The sequence below is a fragment of the Balaenoptera acutorostrata genome, chromosome 19 (assembly GCF_949987535.1).
Source record: "Balaenoptera acutorostrata chromosome 19, mBalAcu1.1, whole genome shotgun sequence".
NCBI classification, from domain to species: Eukaryota; Metazoa; Chordata; class Mammalia; order Artiodactyla; family Balaenopteridae; genus Balaenoptera; species Balaenoptera acutorostrata.
Window position 1 is genome coordinate 13,659,286 of NC_080082.1, and position 13,469 is coordinate 13,672,754.

The 13,469-nt window shown below is 46.4% G+C and overlaps 1 protein-coding gene across 2 annotated transcripts in view; it reads right to left on the bottom strand.

Moving 5' to 3' along the window:
- The window catches only part of ST3GAL2 (ST3 beta-galactoside alpha-2,3-sialyltransferase 2), a 56,727-nt gene that overhangs the window by 25,219 nt on the left and 18,039 nt on the right, over positions 1–13,469 (bottom strand). The window lies entirely within an intron of this gene.

Consider the following 13,469-nt stretch of genomic DNA (forward strand, 5'->3'; position numbering starts at 1 on the left):
TCCTAGAGGCCTGCCTGTCCCCACCAGCTCCTCTCCAAGTCCAGCCAGCCCTGGTTCCGACCCGGCCCCTGGGCCCCACAGCTGCTCTCGGAAAGCTCCAGCTCCAGCCAGCTCCTCCAGGTCCTCTGGCTGTGCCACCAGCTGCACAGAAGGCACCTCAGGCTCTATGTTCAAGAACCTCTGCCGCCCCCTCCATTCATGGCAGCTCAAATTTCTGGGGCCAAGCCAAACCACAAAGCCATCAGGGAACAGAACTAACACGTTCCAATAAGGAAACATCATTCTGGGTGGAGAAACAATGCTCACAGACGTGAAGGAACTTGCCTAGTCACAACCTCCGGAGTGTAGCTGAGATTTGAGTCCAGGTCTATCCAGTTCCAAAGCCTGCAACTGGCCAGGGCGTAGAAAGGAGCCCATGGGTTCCTTCAACTACCCAGAGGCTCCAGGGTAAGAGACAAAGAGACACAGAAGCCGGCTTCCCAGGGTCAAGAGTGAAGCTTCGCCCACAGGCCTCACCGGGGCTCCCAGCTCTAACCCACAGACCCAGTGGCACTGGTCCAGTGTGCTCCTTCCAAAGGTTCTACTGCACCCTTTGGCATGCCGGACTCCATGCACAGCCTTTGGAGGCGCTGTCTGTAAATAGAAGCCAGGTCACTGTCTCTTCTAGGCCTCCCTTTGCTCATATCCATGCCCAACATCTAAGGAAAAGAACTCCATTTTGCAGGGTCTTGCTCCCAGCATCTTGTGACCTGAGGAGAGCCAGCCATGAGGCATGCGGCCCAGGAGGTGGTGACTTTCCAGGCTGAGCAAGGGATGGAGCGAGGGGCCTGGCTGGGGAGACCTGGTTTCTGGTGCGTGGCCCACTGTGGCCCCCGAAGGCGGACTTGGGCAGAAGTTTCCTTCAGGAAACATCTCTCATGTTGGGGAAGACTGTAACTCCTTGCAGTCTTAACTCAACAAAGGGGGCATCTGACGTAACCGGCTGCCTGGTCAGGGGGAGGAAAAGCCCCAGTTTCGTCACTGTGTTTGGGAAGAGCAGAGAGGGTCTTCCCAAACAAGGGTCACCGGCAAAAGCCCTTGCTCTGGGAATCCCAAGGCTGGGCTGTTTCTGGGAACGTGTGCTGAGGGCAACTGAGGGCACAGGGCAGAACGGAGCAAGAACGGTCAGAGGTCCCAGACATGCACCCCGAATGCCAGAAGTCACCTGGTTAAGAGCTTTTATGCATGTCATTTGCTCTGGGGTACTCCCCGTGCCCTCCAGTTGCCAATGCCTAATTCTCATTTCTCCCTTTCACAGCTGCTCTGATCTTTCACTTTAAGCCCATGCAAACCCCAATGTAAAAAAGTCGGGGGAAGGGCACACACTTGGGCATCAGCTCCCACCTCTGATGCCCACAGAGGGAAGCAGGCCAGTCTTCCAGGGCCACCTGGCTGGTGCTGGCTTATTTATTCATTCGACAGATACTTAATGGGCTGGCGCAGGGCTTGGGGGGCTAGTGTGGGACAGTACACACGCATCCTGTCCTAATGGAGCTTCTGGTCTAGCGGCAAATACAAAGGCAAGGCACAGGGGATTACAAAGTGCTATGACAGGGAAGTTACAGGGTGCTGTGAGAGGGAACAGAGTACACAAGGAGGAAACAGCCTGACCTGTGAAAAACATGGCAAGAGGGGCTTCCCTGGTAGCGCAGTGGTTAAGAATCTGCCTGCCAATGCAGGGGACACGGGTTCGAGCCCTGGTCCGGGAAGATCCCACATGCCGTGGAGCAACTAAGCCCGTGCGCCGCAACTACTGAGCCTGTGCTCTAGAGCCCGCGAGCCACAACTACTGAAGCCTGCGCACTTAGAGCCCGTGCTCCGCAACAAGAGAAGCCACTGCAGTGAGAAGCCCGCGCACCACAACGAAGAGTAGCTCCCGCTCGCTGCGACTAGAGAAAGCCCGCATGCAGCAACGAAGACCCAACGCAGCCAAAAAATAAATTAATTAAAAAAAAAAAAAAAACCAAAGCATGGCAAGAAGGCCAGCAAAACTGGGGAGGGTGTCGGAGAGGTAGGCACGAGGGGCCCAGCCACAGAGGCCTTTGAAGGGATTAGGATTTATTATTAATCTGATGGGGGGGTTTTGGGGAGGGATGTGTCATGACCTGATATATATTTTAAAATGGACCCTTGGAGCAAATTTTTTAAAACTAACAATACTAAGAGTTTAGAGAGGATGCAGAGTATCAAGCACACTCACTCACCATTGGTGGGAAAATAAATTGGTACAATGCTTGGGAGGCTAATTTGGCATTACTTAAAAAACACGGACATAAGTATATCCCAGCAGTATTTCTTTTTAAAAAAAAATTAAAAAACATCTTTCTCACAGAAAAAGATGGAACACTGGGGACACAATGAGAGATTAGAAAGTTCCCCCATTTGTCCTGAGCTAATTTATTTTGTGATGCCCCACGTGAGAAGACATCCTCAGAAAATGTAGTCCTCCTCCAGTTTGGGTGGGAATGAATGGTTTCTCACCCAAAGGTTGAATATTTAGAATCAATGAATTATAAAGCTGGTGAGCTCAGCCTGCTTGTCCTAGTAAGCAGATTTAAAGCTTAAGTTGAACCCTGACAACTGGTTGAATAGACTGTTTCATTTTCCCCCAAAATCGTGCCCCTACTTGGGACAATCTATTTTTCTCATTGAGGTTTAATTCACATATAATAGGATGCAGACGTCTTTCAATGTAGAGCTTGATGCATGTTTATCCATGTGTGCATGTGTGTAAGCACCCAGTATAAAATACAGAGCATTTCCACCACCACCCCCCAACCCCGGAAGTTCCCTTGTGCTCCTTCCTGATCATTGTTCACTGCTATACTACTTTGCTGAGTCTGGTCACCATAGATTAGGTTTACTTGTTCTTGAACTTCATATAAACACTCCTGCCTGGCTGGCTTCTTTTGCTCAGCACAATGTTTTGGAGATTCGTCCATGTTGTGTGTATCAGTAGTTTATTCTTTTCCATGTTTGGACAGTTGAGTTGTTTTCAGTTTTTGGTCGTTATGAGTAACACTGCCCTGACCTTTCTGTACAAGTCATCTTGTGGACACATACTCTCATTTCTCTGGGGTAAATACCTGGGAGTGGAATTACAGGGTCATAGGGTACATACACCAGTATGTTTAACGTTACCAGAAATTATGAAATAGTTGTCCAAAGTGGCTGTAGCATTTTATGTTTCCACCAGTAACACAGGAGAGTGCCATTTGTTCCATGTCCTGGATATCTGCTATCTTTTTAATTTTAGGCATCCTGGTGGGTATGTAGTAAACTCTAGTATTTCTACAACCAGATACACGTGAACACGTGTACCAAGAGACATACGAGAATGCTCAAGGCAGCACTGGGTAATAGCTGAAAACTGCAAACAACTCAAATGTCCATCAGAATAGGATGGATAAGTTGTGGTCCATTCATGTAATACAGTAAAAATGAATGAACTCCAGTTTCAGACATAAACAGGAATGAATATGACCAAAAAACTATTATGTTGAGCAGAAAGAATAAGTCAGGGATGAATACTTACAGTATGAGTTCATGAAAAGTTCAAAAGTATGCAAAGCTAACAAGCAAGAAATTGTTTTAAGGCCTCTATACACATAGATGATAAAACAACAGATAAAATCAGGGAAACACTGTAAAATCCAGGAAATTCCCCTGGACGGGAAGAAGGCAGATGAGACAAGAAGAAGGGTCTATAGGGGTTTCAGAAGTACTGGGGAATGTATTACTCCTTAATCCAGACAGTAGAAATAGAGTATTTAAAATTTTTAATCTTTAAGGAATTTATATGATATATACTATTCTGAATGTGTGATGCATTTCATTATAAAATCTAATTTTTTTTTTTTAGGTTAAAACATTTTTTGCTAAGGGACTACTCTGGCTGCTGTGTAACACTAGCAGGGGACCAGAGAGAAGCTACTTCAATATCCCAGGCAGTGGAGGTGGTGAGAAGCAGCTGCATGTATTCTGAAGGGTTTAACTGATGGGTGAGATGGAGGGTGGTGGGTGGGAGAGGAAGACTGAACCAGGGACACAGGACCTTGTGGCCCAAGCAACCTGGTGGCGGGGGGGGGGGGTGCCATTCTTTCATACAGAAAAGTCAGGAAAGAAATGGGTTTGGGTAAGAAAAAAAAAAAAAAAGAGTTCTGTTTACAACAGGTTAAATTTGAGATGCCCTTTAAATGTCCAGGTGGAAATGGCAATAGGCAGCAGGACACAGATGTCTGAAGCTCATGGATGAGGTCACAGCTGGAGGGATACATCTGAGAGTCATCAGAGCACAGTTCATTTTTAAAACTACAGGACCAGAAGAAATTATTGACAGAAGGCCTGGCATAGATAAGAGAAGGCTGTCAGCAGTAACCTTCACAATGGCTGATCCAGAGGTTTGGAGGGGGTGAACACCTGACTGGATGAGAAGTGGCCAAGAGGCAGGTGAAAAGGTGCTCAGCATCATTAGTCATCAGGGAAATACATATCAAAACCACAATCAGATACCACATCCCACTCACTAGGATGGCTATAATAAAAAAGACAGATAATAACAAGTATTAGTGAAGATATGGAAAAATTGTAACTCTCATACATTGCTGGTGAGAATGTGAAATGGTGCAGCTACTTTGGAAAACAGTCTGGCAGTTAAAAGGTTAAACAAAGAGTTACCGTATGACTCAGCAAATCTAATCCTGGGTCTATACCCAAGAGAAATGAAAATATATATCCACACAAAAACACATACACAAATGATTATAGGAGCATTATTCATATCAGCTCCAAAGTGGAAAGAACTCAAAGTCCCATCAACTGATGAATAAACAAAATGTCAAATATCCATACAATGGAATCTTACTCAGCCATAAAAAGGAAGCACTGGTACATGCCTCATGGATGAACCTTGAAAACATGGTGCTAAGTGAAAGAAGCCTGACACAAAAGACTACATATGATGTGATTCCATTTATATGAAATATCCAGAATAGGCAAATCCATAGAGTAGATTAGTGACTGCCTAGGGCTGGGGGTTGGAGGAGATGGGGAGCTACTGAGAATGGGTATGGCGTTTCCTTCTGGGATGATGAAATGTTCTAAAATTGTTTGTGGTCTAATTGCATAACCATGTGACTAGACTAAAACCAACTCACTTGTACACTTGAAATGGCTGAACTGTATGGTATGTGAGTTATATCTCAATAAAAGTGTTACTAAATAAAGGGAATGAGATAAAATAGAATGGGAGATATTACAGAATGTTTGTAAACTGGTGGGGATGGTTCAGTAGAGGGAGAAGTTAAAGCTGCAGGAAAAAGAGGATAATTAAGAAGCAGAGTCCTTGGAACTTCCCTGGTGGCGCAGTGGTTAAGAATCCGCCTGCCAATGCAGGGGACACGGGTTTGAGCCATGGTCCGGGAGGATCCCACATGCTGTGGAGCAGCTAAGCCCGTGTGCCACAACTGCTGAGCCTGAGCTCTAGAGCCCACGAGCCACAACTACTGAGCCCGTGTGCCGCAACTACCGAAGCCCACGAGCCTAGAGCCCGTGCTCTGCAACGAGAAGCCACCGCAACGAGAAGTCTGCACATCGCAAGGAAGAGTAGCCCCCGCTCGCCGCAACTAGAGAAAGCCCGTGCACAGCAACAAAGACCCAACGCAGCCAAAATAAATAAATAGATAAATAAAAAAGAAGCAGCAGCAGAGTTCTTGAGCAGCAAGAATGGGGCAGAGGGTGGGGGGAGCCAGTGCCCGCATGGAGAGGGTTGACCTGCCTAGCAGGAGGTGAAGCAGAGCATGGGCACGGGCACAGGCACAGGGAGGGATGCATCTTTATTGCTGGGGTTGGAGATTTACAGAGATCAGATGTGAAACAGTCCTCTAAGAGAGAAGGAGAGTAACGAGGGAAATTTAGTGGGAGGCAAGGCAATACTAGGGTCTTCTGAGAGGTTTGTGGTCACAAATTTAGCAAATTTGGTGAGACCACTTAACGATAAATACCCCCTGAATGGCTGGCTGAGCTCAAAATGCTGAGGCTGAACAGAGGAACTGGAGACCAGAATCCAGAAGGTCAGGGGCAGCCTTGAAGAACGGATGGTCTTCCCTAGAGCCTTCTACCAATCAGGGGATGAATGCTTGAACAACTACGCTAATACAAGGAAACAAGGGAAACCAAAGGAGGCCCTGGCCAGCTTGCAGGTGGAAGAAAGGAAAAGCAGGCATATGGGATTGAGCAGCAAAGCTTGCCCCAAAGGAGAACGGACGGAACTGGGTTTTGGAGGCTAGTGTGTTTTTAGAACCAGTCTCTGGTCAGTTCCCAGGAGACAACCCATCAAATTAACCTAATGAAGCACAGGATATAGCACAGCCTCAGACCAGCGCAGCTGAACACAATCTTCTTGGCAGGCAGAGAAAAGAAATGTCAAAATAAGGAGCCAGAGGATGGGGGGAGGGAGACTGCTTGAATCTGGAGGGGGTGGAGAGAAAGAAAAAAATCCCAGCCCAAGAGGCTGATAAAGCACCCTCTTTCCACCCACTGACACACAGCCTAAGGATGTGTCCCAGAGACTCAATGTAAAGGCATCAAACCACGGATTAGTACTCACATCGCATGGTGTTTTATGAGTTTCTGAGCATGTGCAGGCATAGCCTCTCATTCGGTATTCACAAAAGTCCCAAGACGAGCTGAACCAGGTCAGCCAGGCGCTAAGTGACAGAGCTTTAATATCATTCCAGGTCTGATGGCTCCAAGGCCAGTGCTCCTTCCAAAAGCTCCCATTGCCTTGCAGAGAGGCTTTTCCCACTAACTGGGGTACAACCATCAAAGGGTTCCCTGTGTCCCAGAACCTTGCCAACCTAGCAACCCAGCAAACTCCCTGCTTGCTGGGTGTGGCAACAGCCGGCCCCAGCAGAAGGTGCCCTGGGGTGTCGGTCATTATCCGGAAGAAGAGACCTGACAGCCCCTCCCTCCCACTCAGCTGAAGCCCAGAGGCACATCCTCGACGTGTCTGACAACTGGCTGCTTCACCTCTGCAGGCTTGGCTGACTGAAGTCATCACGTTGCAACATGCTGGCACCACCCTCCGGCACACACCCCTCAGTTATCCTAGTGACGCAGGCCTCCTCGCTCCCCAGTTACAACCCCTCTGGCAGTGTCTGCCTCAGGAGCCCCTGTCTTCCGGCCGGACACCTCACTTTGTCTTGATGTCTCGAGTCTGAGATCTCAGCTCCAGGACTTCTGATGCTGTCCTGAGTTGGCAGCCAGGAAACCAGAAAGCAAGAGCTAACATTTCTTCCGGCCTATGATCATCACTCTGGCTAACTTTCAAATGAGTCCCAGCGAAATAAACCATCAGTCTTCATCGCGAGCAGATCGCTGTTGCACCCTAAGAAACAGGCTCTACGGGGAGGAATGCTGGGCTCTAAGGCACGGGGAGAGGGTGGGGCAGGGGGACAGCTGGGATGTGGGGTCCCGGCTCTGCACCACACCTGCCCCTTAAAGGAGCATCCCAGTGTGATGTGTTGGTGTTGGGCGTGGGGTAGGAGTCCAGGAATTTGTTATACATATCTACAGTAGGCAGGGAGAGATCTAGAAAAACAATACCATCTCAGTAGCAAGGCAAAGCCAGACAGAAACTGTTGAGGAGAGGCAGGAAGATGGGGTGAGGAATAAATAGCAAGTTATTTAAAGAACAGAACCACCTGTATGATGAAGGCCAGGGCGGTTCCTGTTAAGCCCCTGTGTCCACTGACCAGTCTCTCCAGGCTCCAGACCACTTCTTATTTGCATTTTATCCAGTCTGATAGCTTTTTTCTTTTTAACACATGAGTATAACCCTTTACGCTTATGTATTTGGACTCATGTTACTATCTTTGTTTTCTCTTCACTAGTTTTCCTTTAGTTCTTTTTCCTTTTCCTGACTTGTTGGACTGACACACTATCCCGACTCCCACCACTTTTTTTCCTCCTGGCTTGGAAATTATATTCCTCTTCTTTTAGTGGTTATCTTAAATTGTTAGCATATATACATTGTCCTAATGAGGTCTACAGTTTTCAGCAGTACTATTCTGTTTAACAAGGCAGAAACTTGATGTGATTTAACAAGGAAATTCCCTTCCTTACTTTACCTTATTCTTCCTTGATAATGTGGTCAACAATTTTAGTTTTCCTTTTGTAAAATTAAAAAACAAACTAGACACTGGATTTCTGTTTGTGTGTTTTGCTACCTGTGGCAGACACTGTTGGTTGCCTACCAGCAGCCACTCCCCCTTCTTTCCTGCCAACAGAATCCTGATTTTGCTCAGGCAGCAAAGAACCCAGTCCCAGGAGATGAGGCAAGCCTGGTCAAAGCCAACCACAGTAAGCCTGTTCCCTTTTACCAGGAATTGGTGTAAGAATGAACCAGCTCGGGCCAATGAGACATAAGGAGATGTCTGCTGGGGCCTTCTTGGACAGATTCTCCTTCCCAAAAAAGGGGCACATTAGAAAGCTTCCTTTCGGGGCTTCCCTGGTGGTGCAGTCGTTGAGAATCTGCCTGCCAATGCAGGGGACACGGGTTCGAGCCCTGGTCTGGGAAGATCCCACATGCCGTGGAGCAACTGGGCCCGTGAGCCACAACTACTGAGCCTGCGCGTCTGGAGCCTGTGCTCTGCAATGGGAGAGGCCGCGATAGTGAGAGGCCCGTGCACCGTGATGAAGAGTGGCCCCCACTTGCCGCAACTAGAGAAAGCCCTCACACAGAAACGAAGACCCAACACAGCCATAAATAAATAAATAAATAATATTAATTAATATTAATTAATTAATTAATTAAAAAATTAAAAACAAAAAACAAAAATAAACAAATAAATTAATTTTTTTAAAAAAAAGATCATGGTCCTTAAAATGATGTATTTTTAAAAAAAAAGAAAGAAAGCTTCCTTTCTCTTAGCATCTCCCTGCCTTCCTGCTTGGGAAGCTACAGGGTGATGATATGTTACCTAGAGCAGCAGCAGCCATCTCACAACCATGAGGAGAAAGAGCTTATACCCTTAAGACGGCACAGCAGAACAATGGAATGATCCAGGGTTCTTCATGTCAGTATTAGACCACTGCCCCAACCCTGGAACTCCCTACCTCCACACTTCTCATTATAAGCTAATTAAATATTTTCTAGAGTTTAAGTCACTCTGAGTGACTTAAGCATCCAGATATACTGTCTATAGTTAAATGTACCAACGTACTATTTCAATTTCTGCGCTCAATGCTGGTGCTAGCAACCCCCTCCTTCCCCCGAGTTTTCTTCTTACTGAAGTATACCTTTAGTAGTTCTTTTAGCCAGGATCTATAGATAAAACTGTCTTAGCATGTCCAAAAATATCTTTATTTCACCTCATTCTTGAATGATAACTGGATATAGAATTCTAGTTTCCCTAAGATAGTCCTCTGTCATCTCTGGCATCTAATGCTGATGAAATGTTGTCTGTCGGTCTCATTGTTGTTTCTTTGAATTCTTTTATTTCTCTGGTAGTTTTAAATATTTTCCCTTTAATTATTTTATTTTATTTTATTTTGGCTGTGCCACGCGGCTTGTGGGATCTTAGTTCCCTGAGCAGGGATCAAACCCGTGCCCCCTGCAGTGCAAGCACGGAGTCCTAACCACTGGACCACCAGGGAATTCCCATATTTTCCCTTTATTCTTATCTGCAGTTTCACTATATCTAGGTATTTATTTTGTTTGGTATTCGTGCTGTTTCTTCAATTCTGGAATTCTCAGCCATTATCACTTCAAATATTTTTTTGCCATTTCCTTGACTCATATCTGGAATTCCTACTAGACTTGTGCTAAAGCCTGTAACATGTCCTCCATGTCTGTGCTGCATTCTAGATTAATTCCTCAGCATTAGCTTCCAATTCATGAGTTCTATGTGTCCAGGCTACAGCTATCCATTGTTTCAAATTCTAATTACACTATTTTTCGCTGCTAGAATTGTTAATTTAAAATTTTCATAATCACATATTCTCGTTTCTTTCACAACTTCCCTTTCTTTTCTTTAATGAATATCCTGTTTCCCTAATCTCTTTGAGGATCCTTAACCTATTTCTATTAAAGACATTTTCTGATTACTCTGTTATTTTCATTTCTTCTGGGGTAACTTTTTCTTTTTTCATATTAGTTTTCCTCACATGTTTCTGAATATATAAGCTCATCCCTCCCCAATCTGGGGGTTTTCACCTTTGCCTCCCCAGGTCCTTTGGGTCTCCTGGTCTAGAATCATATCTTATAGTACCAGCTCAGCTTAGGTCCAGGCTCTGATGGTCTGTCCCCCTAGGTAAGCATCTTCATGGTAAGCCATAGCCCCAGGGAATGGGTGACAGCAACTGTTTTCCCAGCCCCTGGGTTCCAGCAGTGTACCAGCTCTAATTCCATGCTTTGTGTTGAGCACTTCATAGCTCTGTTACCCCAGATTTCTAGCCACTTCTGCCTGCATCCAGTCTCAGAGACCAGCAGGCCTGCAGCTTCTGCCTTGCTCTCCCGTGTGCGTTCTTGCTCCATTTCTCATCACAGGGATGTTTATCATTTTGTGTGGGGAGGGAGGGGGAGTACATGACTATGTTTTCAGCATTTTTTCTCTTTATGTATTACTGCTATGTGTTTAGAGTATACATTTATAGTGCCATCTTCACTGGATGAGTTGGATTAAACTATTTATACCAAGGAACTGGGAATCCCTGCCAATACCAGTCTCCTGAGAAGGTATATCAAACCAGCTCTAACGAGATTCACAGAACTCCAGCCAATACACTGAGGGAAGCCGACTGAGACAGCCTGGGGTAAGCTGATCAAAAGTTCCAATTAAAACTGCTTTCCCATCCCCACCCCATCTTCCAGTCCACCATGGGATGGGGACAGGGGCGGGCAGACATGCAAATAGCATCTTTCAGATGTGGTCTGACCAGGTCTTCACTGAGGAAGGCCAGCCCTGCCTTCAGCCCCTCTTCCACACCACTTGAGCATTTCCCAGTGTTTTACCTGGCCGGGGAAACATGCATACTGGCTACATGGACACTCTTGATGAAAGGTCCATCTGACTCTCTTCAAGTCCCCAGCCCACCTGCAGCAGGCCCAGCCTTTAGTTTCAATTACATCAGAACAGCAGTGAACTCAGGAGCCATATTCGAGTCCAGGCTATCACCAGGCAGCTAGCCACTTTTTCTTTCCAGGCCAAGGTTCTTGAACCATCAGAGGAAGGCTATCCCACCTCCAGCCTCTTCCTCTCTGATTATCTCCTGCTTGTTCCTGCTGACCACCACTTTGACTTCCAAGCCATCACAATCAGCTTTCTTGACTCAGACCCCTCCTTGCTTGTTTCTTTCAGCTGCTAATGGATTCTGAAGGTTCGGCCCTCAGCCCTTTTTTCTCCTTTGCCTCTCTACGGTGCCCCATCCCCCTCCAAATCAAGAGCCTGCCCTTCTACCCTAGATTCTAGATTGTATTCTCAACTGCCTCTTTAGCCATGTGGCATTTCAGACTTAACAAACTCATCACCTTCCTGCGTTCAAAAGCACATGAGATGGAGATGCAGCTCTCTCAATCATGGGGCCAAGGTCAGGCTCTTTCACATAGCATCCAGAGATCCCCAAACCAGGCCACCCTCCTAAGCCTCATCTCTCACCGTGTCCTACCCTCCAGGGGTTATGAGTTAATTTGGACCACAGGCCAAATCTGGCCCATATTTATTAAGATCATACACGAAACCTAAAAAGACACAGACATGTTTATCTCCTTCACTTAAGCTCTAAGTGTACAGACACCATGTTATTTAATTCACTATCTAGCATTGGCCTTCATATAGTAGGCATCAAAAAATATTTGTCCATGGGGGGGAGGAATAATTTAGGAGGTTGGGATTAACATATACACACTACTATATATAAAATAGATAATCGGGGCTTCCCTGGTGGTGCAGTGGTTGGGAGTCCGCCTGCCAACACAGGGGACACGTGTTCGAGCCCTGGTCCAGGAAGATCCCACATGCCGCGGAGCAACAAAGCCCGTGCGCCACAACTGCTGAGCCTGTGCTCTAGAGCCCGTGAGCCACAGCAGCTGAGCCCGTGTGCCACAAGAAGAGAAGCCACTGCAATGAGGAGCCCGTGCACCGCAACAAAGGGTAGCCCCCGCTCGCTGCAACTAGAGAAAGCCCTCGTGCAACAACGAAAACCCAACACAGCCAAAAATAAAAATAAATAAATTTATTAAAAAAAAAAAAAAAAGATAATCAACAAGGACCTACTGTACAGCACAGGGAACGCTACTCAATACTAAATACTATGTAATAATATGGGAAAAGAATCTGAAGAAGAATAGATACATGTATATGTATAACTGAATCACTTTGCTCTATACCTGAAACTAACACAGCACTGTAAATCAACTACACTCCAATATAAAATAAAAATTAAAAAAAATTTTGTCCAACTGAATATCACCTCTCTACATAACCCCAGGGTTATAAGAAGCAGAAGAGGGGAGTTCCCTGGTGGTCCACTGGTTAGGATTCGGAGCTTTCACTGCCGTGGCCCGGGTTCAATCCCTTGTTGGGGAACTGAGATCCCTCAAGCCACATGGCATGGCCAAAATAAAAAATACATATAGATTTTAAAAAGTAAAAAATAATAAAAAATAAGAAGCAGAAGAAATAAATGGTAATGAAAAAATGTTTTGAAGCCACTTCTATAAATCACTGTATAAATATGCCGATGGAAGTGATCATTATAATCAGCCCCCACTCTTTCAGCTTTGACATTCTAGAAGTGAAAGCTTTCTCTAACTTCTCGTGGACCACCAAGAAACACGAGGCCTCAGGTACAAACCAGATTTCACAAATCGGAGGCAATGAGAAGGGTGAGTGTGTAAAAGCTAGAGAAGCTGCCGGGACGGTGGGAACAGTTGAAGTGGACTGCTCTTGAGCTTCTGTCAGCAGAGACACACCAGGGCTGCTAGGGACAGTACTCTCTCTGGTGGCTCCCCTAAGCACCGCAGGCTGCTGGCTAAGTCCTCCCTAGCTAGGACTCGTCAGATCTCACAACCATCCACCGCAGCTGGAAGTCCCTTTCCAGTCAAGCCTCCCAAAATGAAGAAGGCACCTTGAAAAACCTGGCTTCACTTTCTGGTTTTGCCGCTTGTCAGCTATTAACCATTTAGCCCCTCGGATCCATGCCCTGATCTGTAAAATGGGAGTACCATCTATTTTGGAGGGTTTCTGGAAGGACAAGAGCCAGAAAGCTCCCAGCCTCAGTGCCTGTGCTCCTGGGGTGGGCGGGTGGAGGGCCACGGTTTGGTTAGTCCCAGACCCAGCCTGGCCAGCTCTCTGGGCTGCAGGCCCGTGACCCTGGATAGGCACCACAGGTTCCTCAGCACCCTCAGCCCCACTCCAGCCCCGGCTTCC